The sequence below is a fragment of the Microcaecilia unicolor genome, unplaced genomic scaffold (genome assembly GCF_901765095.1).
Source record: "Microcaecilia unicolor unplaced genomic scaffold, aMicUni1.1, whole genome shotgun sequence".
Taxonomy (NCBI): Eukaryota; Metazoa; Chordata; class Amphibia; order Gymnophiona; family Siphonopidae; genus Microcaecilia; species Microcaecilia unicolor.
This window is the reverse complement of record NW_021963323.1, coordinates 27,725-40,498: the sequence shown is the minus strand read 5'-3', so window position 1 is coordinate 40,498 and position 12,774 is coordinate 27,725. Positions and strand designations below refer to the sequence as shown.

At 49.2% G+C, this 12,774-nt stretch overlaps 1 long non-coding RNA gene across 1 annotated transcript; it reads left to right on the top strand.

Moving 5' to 3' along the window:
- Positions 1-2,425: 2,425 nt before the first annotated feature.
- LOC115459187 lies at positions 2,426-11,841 on the top strand. Its single transcript, XR_003940214.1, has 2 exons — positions 2,426-2,465; positions 11,774-11,841. It is a non-coding gene; the product is annotated as an uncharacterized LOC115459187 (long non-coding RNA).
- The last annotated feature ends 933 nt before the right edge of the window (positions 11,842-12,774 follow it).

Here is a 12,774-nt window from a genome sequence, read left to right as displayed (position 1 = left end):
CACACATTAAACCCTTGTAGGATGGACTACATCTCTCAGAGTGCACTGGGACTGTTCCACATAGTAATGCATCCTAGTAAGGACTACAACTCCCAGAATGCACTATGACAGGCTTGTACAGTAAACCTTTCTAGGAAGGACTACAGTTCCCAGAGTGCACTCTGACCCTTCTAGGAAGGACTACAGCTCCCAGACTGCACTGTGACACCCCCACACAGTAATGCCTTCTAGGAAGGACTACAGCTCCCAGAGTGCACTGGGACTGTCCCACATAGTAATGCATCCTAGGAAGGACTACAACTCCCAGAGTGCACTTTGACACTCCTACACAGTAATCCCTCCTAGGAAGGACTACATCTCTCAGAGTGCACTGGGTCTATCCCACATAGTAATGCATCCTAGGAAGGACTACAACTCCCAGAATGCACTATGACAGTGTTGTACAGTAAACCTTTCTAGGAAGGACTACAGCTCCCAGAGTGCACTGTGACACCCCCACACAGTAATGCCTTCTAGGAAGGACTACAGCTCCCAGAGTGCACTGGGTCTGTTCCACATAGTAATGCATCCTAGGAAGGACTACAGCTCCCAGAGTGCACTCTGACCCTCCCACACAGTAATGACTTCTAGGAAGGACTACATTTCTCAGAGTGCACAATTCTCTCTGATCATGGGGTAAACAATCCTCCCGCACTTGTTTGACAAGTTTGGGTTGTCAAAAGGTGGTCTCCCTCCTCTTCCATCCCAGCGCATCCCAGAGGAGGCCACCTCCCTCCTCCAACTGAAGGTAGGGGGGTAGGGAAGGGTCGCTAGACCACCAGGTGGGGGGTGGGGATTGTCTCGTGACCTGCTGGGCCACCAGGAACATCTGAGGGATGCTGGAGACATGCTGGATCTCCAGCCCCCTGTTGCTGGGCAGGGGATCGGGTCAAGGATCCTGCGGGGGGCTGCTGCATTGGGGGGAATGGGGACCTGCTAGCATGCAAATGCATGCTGGACAGGGTTCACCATTCCTCCCCAATGGCGTAGGGTTTGCCACAGCCAGTGAGCCAATCTTTAGCGTGCTGGTCGCTGATCATTGGGGATGAATAGGTTTAGCTAAGAGCCCTGTTTTGCATGCATTTGCATGCTAGTTGCGTTCAGAGCCAGCAAGCGCATTGTTTCACGCGCTCGGTTTCTGTTATCATGGGGTGGTAGCAGTCTCTACTGCCTGCGTTTGCTTCTGATCATCGGCCCAAAAGAGCTGTGGGGAGAGTGTATATGCAGTGTGTGTGTGTGGGGGGGGGGGGGGGGGGGGGGGGGGGGGGATGGCTATGATGCTGTGAGTGCTGAGGATGTTCAGAGAACAGTGGAGGGTGTGGGTTGGGGGGTATTCTTAGAGAGCTGTGGAAGTATATGTGCTGAGATTACTGAGGGGATGGGATAATCAAGCCTGAGCTGGGAGACGGCTTAGGCGGAGTCAGTCCTGGAGAACAGAAGAGCTGGGTGTTAATGCCGGGTGGGGGGGGGGAATTATACACAAAAAGCTACTACTACTACTTAACATTTCTAGAGCGCTACTAGGGTTACGCAGCGCTGTACAATTTAACATAGAGGGACGGTCCCTGCTCAAGGAGCTTACAATCTAAGAGACAAGTGAAGGGACAGTCCGATAGGGGCGGTCAAATTGGGGCGGTCTGGGTTTAGTGAACGGAAGAGTTAGGTGCCAAATGCAGCATTGAAGAGGTGGGTTTTAAGCAAAGACTTGAAGATGGGCAGGGAGGGGGCTTGGCGTAGGGGCTCAGGAAGGTTGTTCCAAGCATAGGGTGAGGCGAGGCAGAATGAGCGGAGCCTAGAGTTGGCGGTGTTGGAGAAGGGTACTGAGAGGAGGGATTTGTCCTGTGAACGGAGGTTACGGGCGGGAACATAGGGGGAGATGAGGGTAGAAAGATAGTGAGGGGCAGCAGACTGAATGCATTTGTAGGTAAGAAGGAGAAGCTTGAATTGAATGCGGTATCTGATTGGAAGCCAGTGAAGTGACCGGAGGAGAGGGGTGATATGAGTAAATTGGTTTTGGCGGAATATGAGACGTGCCGCAGAGTTCTGGACAGATTGAAGGGGGGATAGATGGCTAAGTGGAAGGCCAGTGAGGAGTAAGTTGCAGTAGTCAAGGCGAGAGGTAATGAGAGCATGGACGAGAGTTCGGGTGGTGTATTCAGAGAGGAAAGGGCGAATTTTGAAGCTGAATTTAAAAAAAAATCTGCACAGTTACAACCCCAAAAACAAAGGCAGGAGCTGAAATCTAATGCATTCTGAGCACCTCCCGTGTCCCTGACTGTGTTTCTGGTTTGTGTTTCAGATGCGGGTGACATTTGAGGACGTCTTTGTCTCTTTCTCCCAGGAGGAGTGGGAGTATTTAGATGAGGAGCAGAAGGAGCTTTGGAGGGAGGTGATGAAGGACAACTATGAGATCCTGATGTCTCTAGGTAAGGGTTTCCCATTATTCTTACTGACTGGCAGTGGGTGAGTCTCACTACAGGATGCCGGTGTGACTGATAATGAGTGATGGCGAGATGACATTAGTACCTGGGGTGGGCCTGTTTCTAAGATTCTTCTGTTTTCATTGGAGTATTGTTTAGATTCCTGTCTGTAAAACCTTCAATAACTATGACTCTGGCATTCTTACGGTATCCTATACTTTGTTTTTCACAATTTGTCACTCGGCGGGACTTGGGGGTGATTGTGTCTGATGACCTTAAGGTAGCCAAACAGGTAGAAAAGGTGACAGTCAAAGCCAGAAGGATGCTTGGGTGCATAAGGAGAGGGATGCAATTCTGGAGACCACACCTACAGAAGGATATAAACAGGATGGAGTCTGTCCAGAGGGCGGCTACGAAATTGGTAAGCGGTGTCCGTCATAAAACATAGAGAGACAGGCTCATGAACCTCAACATGTATACGCTGGAAGAGGTGGGAGAGAGGGGATATGATAGAGATGTTTAAATACCTCAGTGTGTCACGTTTCTTGTGGCACCTCGGGGTTAGTGAGCCCTTGAGCCACTGCCAAGTGGCGGCAGCGGCAGGAGAATCACCCAAACACAGACAAGGCAGAACAGACGTACCAGCAAACCCAGAACTGTAACTACCAGGCGGAGAATGCAGTCGAGGCAACTCAAGCTGGAGCAAGCAGGACAGGAATTCAGCCCAAACTTCACCTGCATTTGACCGCCATTCCTCAGGAATTGAGCCCCTGGGTGCAGGTGGCCAGCAGGACTTACCGGACAGGGCAGGAAGGCAGAACTACAGGAAACAGCAGCCGGCAAACAGCAGGTCACTTCCAGAAAACACACTAGGGTTCCAGGCAGGCAGCAAGCAGCAGAAAAAAAAACAAAACAAGCCGGGTCTGGGCAGGCAGCAGACAGAAGAATAAATCAGGAGACAAGCAGGGTCAAAGCCACAATCAGGAAATAGCACAGCAGCACTGCAACTAACTCTCACCAAAGGAAACTCCCGTGACAGTACCTCTCCCTTAAGTCTTCCCTGGACTTCTCGGGAGGTCTGGATTTCTCTGGATCTTCTTGGTGGAATCTGCTGACAAGTTTAGGCGTGTCACCAACGTCCATATCATTAAGCGCAGGTCGTGAGATGGCCGGTTGAGGGCGAGGCTGGGCTTTGTTCACGGAGCTGGGTTGAGTGCCCGGCGCTGGAGTAGAGCTACAGGCCATGGTTTGCTGTGAGCTAGACTTCCGATTCTTAGATTTCCAGATCTCAGGATAGTCCTGAAGCTTAGGGCCTGGGGTCGGCTTTTTACGTAAGGTGTGGGACCACCGGCCCCAAGGAGTCATCCTAGAACTCCTGTTGGCTGGACTCTGGGGGCTGGGCATATTACCGGATTCCGCTTGGCACTGGCTGATCTGGGGTAATGCACATGCGCAGGTCAGCCCCCTCGTAGAAGTCTTAGAGTCCTGGGAGTCACTAATATCCGTCCACGCATCTGAGTCTTGGTCCGGCTGTTCACCGACCACACTATCGGTGTCAGGGATTAAAACAACGTTTTCTGCAAGACTCGACCCAGTCCAATATCTCACCCTTGCCCCAGTCCAGGACCAGATTGTGTCTCTGTAGCCATGGAAGACCCAATACAATGGGCTGCACTGCTGAGGGAAGGACATATAGAGAGATGTCCTCCCTGTGATCGCCAATCCGTAAGCTCATGGGAACCGTTTGAGTGTTTACATATCCTTGAATGCTTCCATACACTGAAAAGAGCGGGATGGTCTTAGGTAATTCTTGTGTCGGAATGTTAAGCCCATGGACTAGAGACTCGGCTATAAAGCTTCCACCTGCCCCAGAGTCCAGAAAGACCTCAGTATGCTCCTGTCTGTGACCTAGGTCGAGCACTGCTGACATTAAGAATTGGGTACGCAGAAGGTTAGAAGATTGACTTATTACTGTGCCTGCAGTCAGACCTGGCCCCAAGGATCCAGGTTTCAGTGGACAGTTGACCGCGTAGTGTCCCGTATCACCACAATACAGGCAAAGATTGAGGGTCCGACGCCTCTGTTTCTCTTGAATCGTGAGAGGAGTATGACCTAGTTGCATGGGTTCTACTGGTGGTTGGGGGAACCTCCTGCGGACGAGGAGTCTGTGGTAAAATTTGATGGCTAGGTGTCTTAATACCTATCTTTTCTAAGGAATGCCGTTCTCGGCCACACTCCTGGAATCAAATATCAATCATATTACAAAGCTTGATTAGATCATCCAACCTGGTGGGAAATTCACGTCCTGCCAGCTCATCCTTAATTTGCGGTGCCAATCCCTGCCAAAAGGTCGCGATCAGACTTTCATTGATCCAGGCTAATTCAGAAGCCAAAGTGCGGAACCTGATCGCATAGAGGGGCATAATCGAACGCGAACATCTATCTCCATGGGCGTCTATGTCCGAAAACGGGTACTTGAAGAGGCGGGACAGACCGTATTTTCAAAAAAAATGGATGTTTTTGAGCTGGGCGTTTTTTGTTTTTTTTAGCAATAATGGAAACTAAAAACGCCCAGCTCAAAAACATCCTAATCTGAGCCATTTGGTCGTGGGAGGGGCCACGATTCGTAGTACACTCGCCCCCCTGACATGCCAGGACACCAACTGGGCACCCTAGAGGTCAGTGCAGTGGACTTCAGACAGCGCTCCCACATGCATAGCTCCCTTACCACGGGTGCTGAGCACCCAAACCCCCCTCCCCCAAAACCCACTACCCACAAATGTACAACACTACGATAGCTCTTAGGGGTGAAGGGGGCACCTACATGTGGGTACAGTGGGTTTTGGAGGCCTCCCATGTACCAGCGCAAGTGTTACAGGTAGGGGGGTTGGGCCTGGGTTCCACCTGGCTGAAGTGCACTGCGGTACCCACTAAAAGTGCTCCAGGGACCTGCATACACGCAGGCCTCTAGGATTTGTTGCTGCTATATAACCTAGGCACACAGTTGACACCTGAAGACTAATCTCTCCGAAAACGTCCTTTATTGGAATAAGCACGCTTACTCACAGTTAACTGCAGATCAGAGGTTGTGCCCCACTGGCAACGAGTCTCGCTGGTACTGAGATTAGCAGTAGGTCAGAGCTGGCAGAATGCTGTACAATGCCCTCTTTCAGCCACATTCAAGGTAAGAACTAATTTCTGTAACGTGGCTAACACATGAAAGGGATCTAAACTGGCTTACAAAAATGGCCACTACCTCATGGACTACCGGAAACAAACTGGACACCCTCTGACCCAGTTAGCAGGGGGGAAAGCACCATGGGAGTACAGCCTACCAACTACCAACATCGTGAGCATTTGCCACAAGCTAGTGGAATTACGGAACCCAATACCCTACACCCACCACAATACATTGCTGATGTGGTTCTGCAGTGCGCATAACAGAAAAGGTGTCACACTCACCCGAGAGCCACATCAGAACCAGGGAAAGGCTGTCACAGGATAGAACGCATTCTGCTGTCATGGAGGTGGGTACGGCATTTGAGGCTGGCATAGAGGCTGGAAAAAAGTTTTAAAGTGAGGTTTTTATGGTGGGAGCGGGTTAGTGACCACTGGGGGAGGTCATCCCCGATTCCCTCCAGTGGTCATCTGGGCAGTTGGGGCACTTGTTCGTGAAAAAAAAGGGTCCAAAAAAAGTGACCCAAAATTGCAGTAAAAACGCCTTTTTTTTTTTTTTCAATTATCAGCTAAAGACGCCCATCTCTCCTCGGCCGATAACCACGCCCCAGTTCCGCCTTCACCACGCCTCCGACATGCCCCCCGTCAACTTTACCCCGTTTCCCGCAACTGATTGCAGTTGGAACGCCCAAAATTGGCTTTCGATTATACCGATTTGGGCGCCACGGGAGAAAGAACGGCCTATCTCCCGATTTGGGTCGCAATATAGGCGTTTTTCTCTTTCGATGATAGCAGGATAGTCACCCAGGGTCTGTGTTCCTTGCTTGAGTCTCAAGAGTGCAGAAGTTGCGGAAGTAACCTTCCCAGGCTCTTCAAAAACTCATTTAAATTGATCCGGGAAACTCTGGAGATCATGAAGCACCGGATTGTCCCTCTCCAAAGAGGGGATGCCCAAGCTAATGCTTGACTGGACAATAGAGACATAATATAAGCTAATCCGGGTTCTCTCAGTGGGGAAATCTTGAGACTGGAGCTCAAAATTATTTCACACTGGTTGAGAAAACCTCTACAGTCTTTGGGAGTTGCCGTCATATCTAGGTGGTGACTTCAGACGGATCCTGGCGTGGCCGGAGCTCTTGCTGGGGCTGGACCTGAACTTGAAGCAATCTGCTGCTAACTTTAGGGATGCCGACATAAGTCTCTCTAGTTGGGTCCATACGTGCCCCCAGGGTGTGGAGGGCATTATCATGCTCCTACAGCGCCTGCACGATGGATGATCCCTCCGAGCTCATGGCCTTGACAATCTGTCACATTTCTCGTGGAACCTCGGGGTTAGTGAGGCCCTGGGCCACTTCAGAGGGCGCAGCGCAGGAGAATCACCCAAAAACAGTAAGGCAGAACAGATGTACAGCAAACCCAGTCTGAAACTACCAGGCCAGAGACTGCAGCCGGACAATCAAGCTGGAGCAAGCAGGACAGGAATTCAGCCCAAACTTCACCTGCACTTGACCGCCGTTCCTCAGGAGTTGAGCCCCTGGGGTGCAGGGTGCCGGCAGGACTTACCGGACAGGGCAGGAAAGCAGAACTGCAGGAAACAGCAGCCGGCAAACAGCAGGTCACTTCTAGAAAACACACCGGGTTCCAGGCAGCAGCAAGCAGCAGAATAAACCAGAAAACAAGCCGGGTCCTGGCATGCAGCAGATAGAAGAATAAACCAGGAGACAAGCAAGGTCAAAGCCACAATCAGGAAATAGCACAGCAGCACTACACCTAACTCTCCCAAAAGGAAACTCCTCTGAGGACCGCTGTGCAAGGCAAACTAGAGAACTTCCAGGTGATTAATACAGGCAAGCATACAAGGGAGTTCACCAGGTACGGGTACTGCTTAGTTCCAAAAAACTCGCAAACAATCTGGAAGGCTGGAAGATCCGGACCGGACCAGCATATCTTCTGGAACATGGGAAACGGCAAGCCATCAGTTCACAGCAGCCACCAGGTCTAACCACCGGGGGGCGAGGTGACTGAGAGCAAGGAACCTGGGCACAACCGTGACAGTGTCGTCGATATATAGGAGGCGGCGAGCTTTTTTCAAATAAAGGAAAACTCTGGAATGAGGGGGCATACAATGAAGTTAAAAGAAATAGGCTTAGGAGGAATCTACGAAAGTTTCGTTCATGGAAAGGGTGGTGGAGGCGTGGAACGGCCTACTGGTGGAGGTCGTGGCAACGAAGACTGTCAATTTAAGAAAGCATGGACAGGCACGTGGGATCTGTTAGGAAAAGGGAGGAGTTAGTGGTTTCTCAGAAAGGCAGACTGGATGGGGCCATCATGATTCTCTGTTTGGGAGGGGAAGGGGAGGTTGAGACTTTGCTGGGTCAGTGGTTCATCTTATACTGTAGAGGGCTATCGGAGCCAAAGCTAGTAGCTTATGGTTATCTCTGCCATTGTTGTCGTCATTGTTTTCAGTTCAAAAACAAGTAAAGAACATAAGTACATAAGTACATAAGTACATAAGTAGTGCCATACTGGGAAAGACCAAAGGTCCATCTAGCCCAGCATCCTGTCACCGACAGTGGCCAATCCAGGTCAAGGGCACCTGGCATGCTCCCCAACGTAAAAACATTCCAGACAAGTTATACCTAAAATGCGGAATTTTCCAAGTCCATTTAATAGCGGTCTATGGACTGTCCTTTAGGAATCTATCTAACCCCTTTTAACTCCGTCAAGCTACCGCCCGTACCACGTTCTCCGGCAACGAATTCCAGAGTCTAATTACACGTTGGGTGAAGAAAAATTTTCTCCGATTCGTTTTAAATTTACCACACTGTAGCTTCAACTCATGCCCTCTAGTCCTAGTATTTTTGGATAGCGTGAACAGTCGCTTCACATCCACCCGATCCATTCCACTCATTATTTTATACACTTCTATCATATCTCCCCTCAGCCATCTCTTCTCCAAGCTGAAAAGCCCTAGCCTTCTCAGCCTCTCTTCATAGGAAAGTCGTCCCATCCCCACTATCATTTTCGTCGCCCTTCGCTGTACCTTTTCCAATTCTACTATATCTTTTTTGAGATACGGAGACCAGTACTGAACACAATACTCCAGGTGCGGTCGCACCATGGAGCGATACAACGGCATTATAACATCCGCACACCTGGACTCCATACCCTTCCTAATAACACCCAACATTCTATTCGCTTTCCTAGCCGCAGCAGCACACTGAGCAGAAGGTTTCAGCGTATCATCGACGACGACACCCAGATCCCTTTCTTGATCCGTAACTCCTAACGTGGAACCTTGCAAGATGTAGCTATAATTCGGGTTCCTCTTACCCCAATGCATCACTTTGCACTTGTCAACATTGAACTTCATCTTGCCACTGCACGCCCATTCTCCCAGTCTCGCAAGGTCCTCCTGTAATCGTTCACATTCCTCCTGCGACTTGACGACCCTGAATAATTTTGTGTCATCGGCGAATTTAATTACCTCACTAGTTATCCCCATCTCTAGGTCATTTATAAATACATTAAAAAGCAACGGACCAGCACAGACCCTGCGGGACCCCACTAACTACCCTCCTCCACTGAGAATACTGGCCACGCAATCCTACTCTCTGCTTCCTATCTTTCAACCAGTTCTTAATCCATAATAATACCCTACCTCCGATTCCATGACTCTGCAATTTCAGCAGATTGAAAAATTGTTGAAAGGTTTATTATTGTAGTTATCTGGGTCTTGCCGCGTTTGAGTAAGAACTGACATTTCAGCTACCATGAAGAACGCCACAGCATGTTGGCTGAAACGTCTGTTCCACTTACTCAAAGCGGGGGAAGGTGTTTCTCCCCGACGGGCGAAGGGATCAAATTGCTTTTCTCAGGTACGGACCTTATTGAGTTGTTGCGCTCCCCGAGTGTGGGACTAGTTCAGCTCCTCGGTTCCATGACCGGCGACCTTGGTAGGTCATTCCATGGGCAAGGGCTCACATGAGGCCTCTTCAGAATTTCCTTTTGAGCAGATGGTTGCCAACATCGCTGGATTATCAACGACGCCTTCCTTGGTCGAGCTGGGCCAGGGACAGTCTCGCGTGGTGGCTCCGGTCAGCCAATTTGCAGAAGGGTGTTTCTCTGGCAGCTCCCAATTGGGTGATAGTCGTTACAGATGCCAGCCTTGCGGGCTGGGGAGCCCATTGTCTTCATCGAGTAGCCCAGGGATCGTGGACCCCTGTGCAGCGTTTCACCCCTCTCGAAGCGACTTGGCCGATAAATCGTGTGGAGTTGCGAGCAGTCGTGAATGCGCTGCAGAGTTTTCAGGACCTTCTGCAGGGGCAGGCGGATCGTGTATTCTCGGACAACACCATGACGGTGGTCTACATCAATCGGTAGGGGGGCACTCGCAGTCTTCCCTTGGCAGTGGAAGCATCTCGTATTCTAGTATGGGCGGAAGCGCATGTTCAGAGTCTGTCAGCAGTGCACATTGCGGGTCAAGACAATGTTCAAAGCGGATTTTCTCAGCCGGAGTCTTTTGGACGCAGCAGAATGGACGGTGTCGGACTCGACTTTTCAGCTGATCTGTCAACGTTGGGGAAGACCAGTAATGGATCTCATGGCCATGGCTTGCAATTCCAAAGTTCCCCAGTTCTTCAGCCACAAACGGCAGCCAGGATCCGCAGGATTGGACGCGTTTCCTCCAGCCATGGCCGGAAACAACATCTACTGTATGTTTTTCCTCTGTGGCCTCTTATAGGGAGAGTTATTTGCCACATAGGGTGCATTGGGGGGCCGGTCGTTCTAGTGGCCCCAGACTGGCCCCGATGGCCGTGGTATGCAGATCTCGTTCGAGCACTCTCAGGGCCACCATTGCGCCTTCCGGTGACTCCCGATCTGCTGCATCAAGGGCCAGTTCAGATGGAAAATCCCTCCCACTTTGGTCTTACGGCCTTGACTATTGAGAGGCGGCTGCTGAGGAAGAAGGGATTTTCAGGACCAGTCATTGCCACTCTTTTGGGGGCACGGAAGCAGTCTACTTCAGCAGCGTACGCGCGAGTGTGGGAAGCTTTCTCGGCATGGTGTGCTTTACATGCTGAATCGCCTTTTTGGGCGGACATTCCGGTTATTCTGGAGTTTCTTCAGGATGGTCTTCAAAAGGGATTGGCATATAATTCAAAAACCAAAAACAGCCAAACCAATCTGAAAGGGTTGTGTAGAGTGACAATAACAAGCAAGTGGGAAATACCCTCAGAAACCAAGGTCTGACCACCAAGACACTGATATCTATATAGATTTTTGTGTCCGTGATCTAATCTCTTCATGGAGTAAATTTTCCCACCAGTTTGCAATCAGACTGTTCATAATAGAACCAATACTCCAAAACATTTGAGAGTATGAAATCTTTCCAAGCTGCAACATAGCATAAATAAACTTAGCTTTCTCATTGCTGGCTTGAAAACCCCACAGTCCAACTGTTGACTTTCATTCAACGGGGCCCAGATCGTTTCACCCACTTCAGGGCGGGGGCGGTCCGGCCCGGGTGCATGCCGCTGGGGGGGTGTCGCGCGCCTGTCGGCACTTCGTTTTCATGCTCCATCTGCCCCGGAACAGGTGTCAGCCCCCGTAGGAACGCCACTGCCTGGACCTATAGCAAATGTTGCAAAGGCCCTGAAGGGAAGAACACCACTTCCTTATCAAGGCCCTGCCTGAAGATGTCACAACTTCCAGACACAGGCAGCCAGCATACTGAAACACAGAGAGGCTTAACCCACACAGCTGCAGTATAGCGAAGCAATTAGAGTCATGCTGCAGGAAGCAGGCAGCAAAGAGAGACAGAGCTAGCTCAGAAAGGACAGACAGAAGAAACAGAAGCCAGCTAAGAAGCTGACCCCCAGAAATAAGGTAAGTCGGGAGGGGTCACGGCCACAATTGTGACAATAGGGATAAACAATATCCATGTACAAAGACCAAAAGGTGCTTTTAAATATCAACTTGAATATAATCATATATTCTGTATTCATCCCTGGTAGTGATTAGCTTGGAAATGTATTCCCAACAGGGAGGGGGTATTTATACAAATTTTTTATTGAACTCGTTAAACTGCTGTTCTCCTACAGTACTATACAATGCTCTTTTTTAAATTTATTTAGAAGAACATGACCCTAAGAACAGTAATGCAGAGGCACATAAATGGAAGCTCAGTGAGAAGCCTGAAGAGGAAAAGATGTTCTCAGAAAGAGAGAAAGAAGGGACTTCGTCCTGTTCTGACTGGGGAGAAAAGGGAAAAAATCAAAATAAACAAAAACCTTCAACAGGAAGCTCAGCTCCGTGTGAACATTGTACCAGTAATATCACACAAACAGTGGAAGAACAGACAAACCAGATGAGAGTTCAGAAATGTTTGTGTGATGGTTGTGAGATATTCCTTAATGATCATTTAACTCTGAAATCACATCAGAGATCCGATACTGAAGAGAGACCATATACAGGTACGGACTGTGGGAAAACTTTCAGTCAAAAGAGAGAACTACAGCAACAGCAGAAAACATGCATAAGAGAGACACACTGTATAGGTTCTGAGTGTGGGAAAGATTTCAGTAGGAAGAAAGAGAAACATGAGAACAATAATAAAGAAACTAGAGTGTGTACAACTACAGTAGATGAGAAAACCTTTATCAATAAAGGAAGCGTTACAAAATACCAGAAAAATGACACTGATGAGGGATTATCTACATGTTCTAGTCGTGACAACAGCTTCAGTCAGGAAGAAAATGTTATAAGAAATGCAAAATTCCACCCAGAAAAGATACTAGTTTCAAGTGCTGAATGTAAGAAAAAATTCAACCATAGAGAAACATTCACAGATCATAAAACAGCTCAGATTGGTGAAGAATCAATGACTACTACTAAATCTGAAAAAGTCTTTTGCAGAAAGACAGACCTCTCAAAGTACCAGAAAATTCAGAAAAATGAGAGCTTGTGTACTTCTGCTGACAGTGGTACAAGTGCTTGCTGGAAAAGAAACCTCCCAGTGCACGAGAGAAACCACAAAGGAATGAAACCATTCATCTGCACTGAGTGTAATAAAAGCTTCAGTCAGAAGGGAAGCCTCACCAGACACCAGAGAATTCACAAAGGATTGAAACCATTC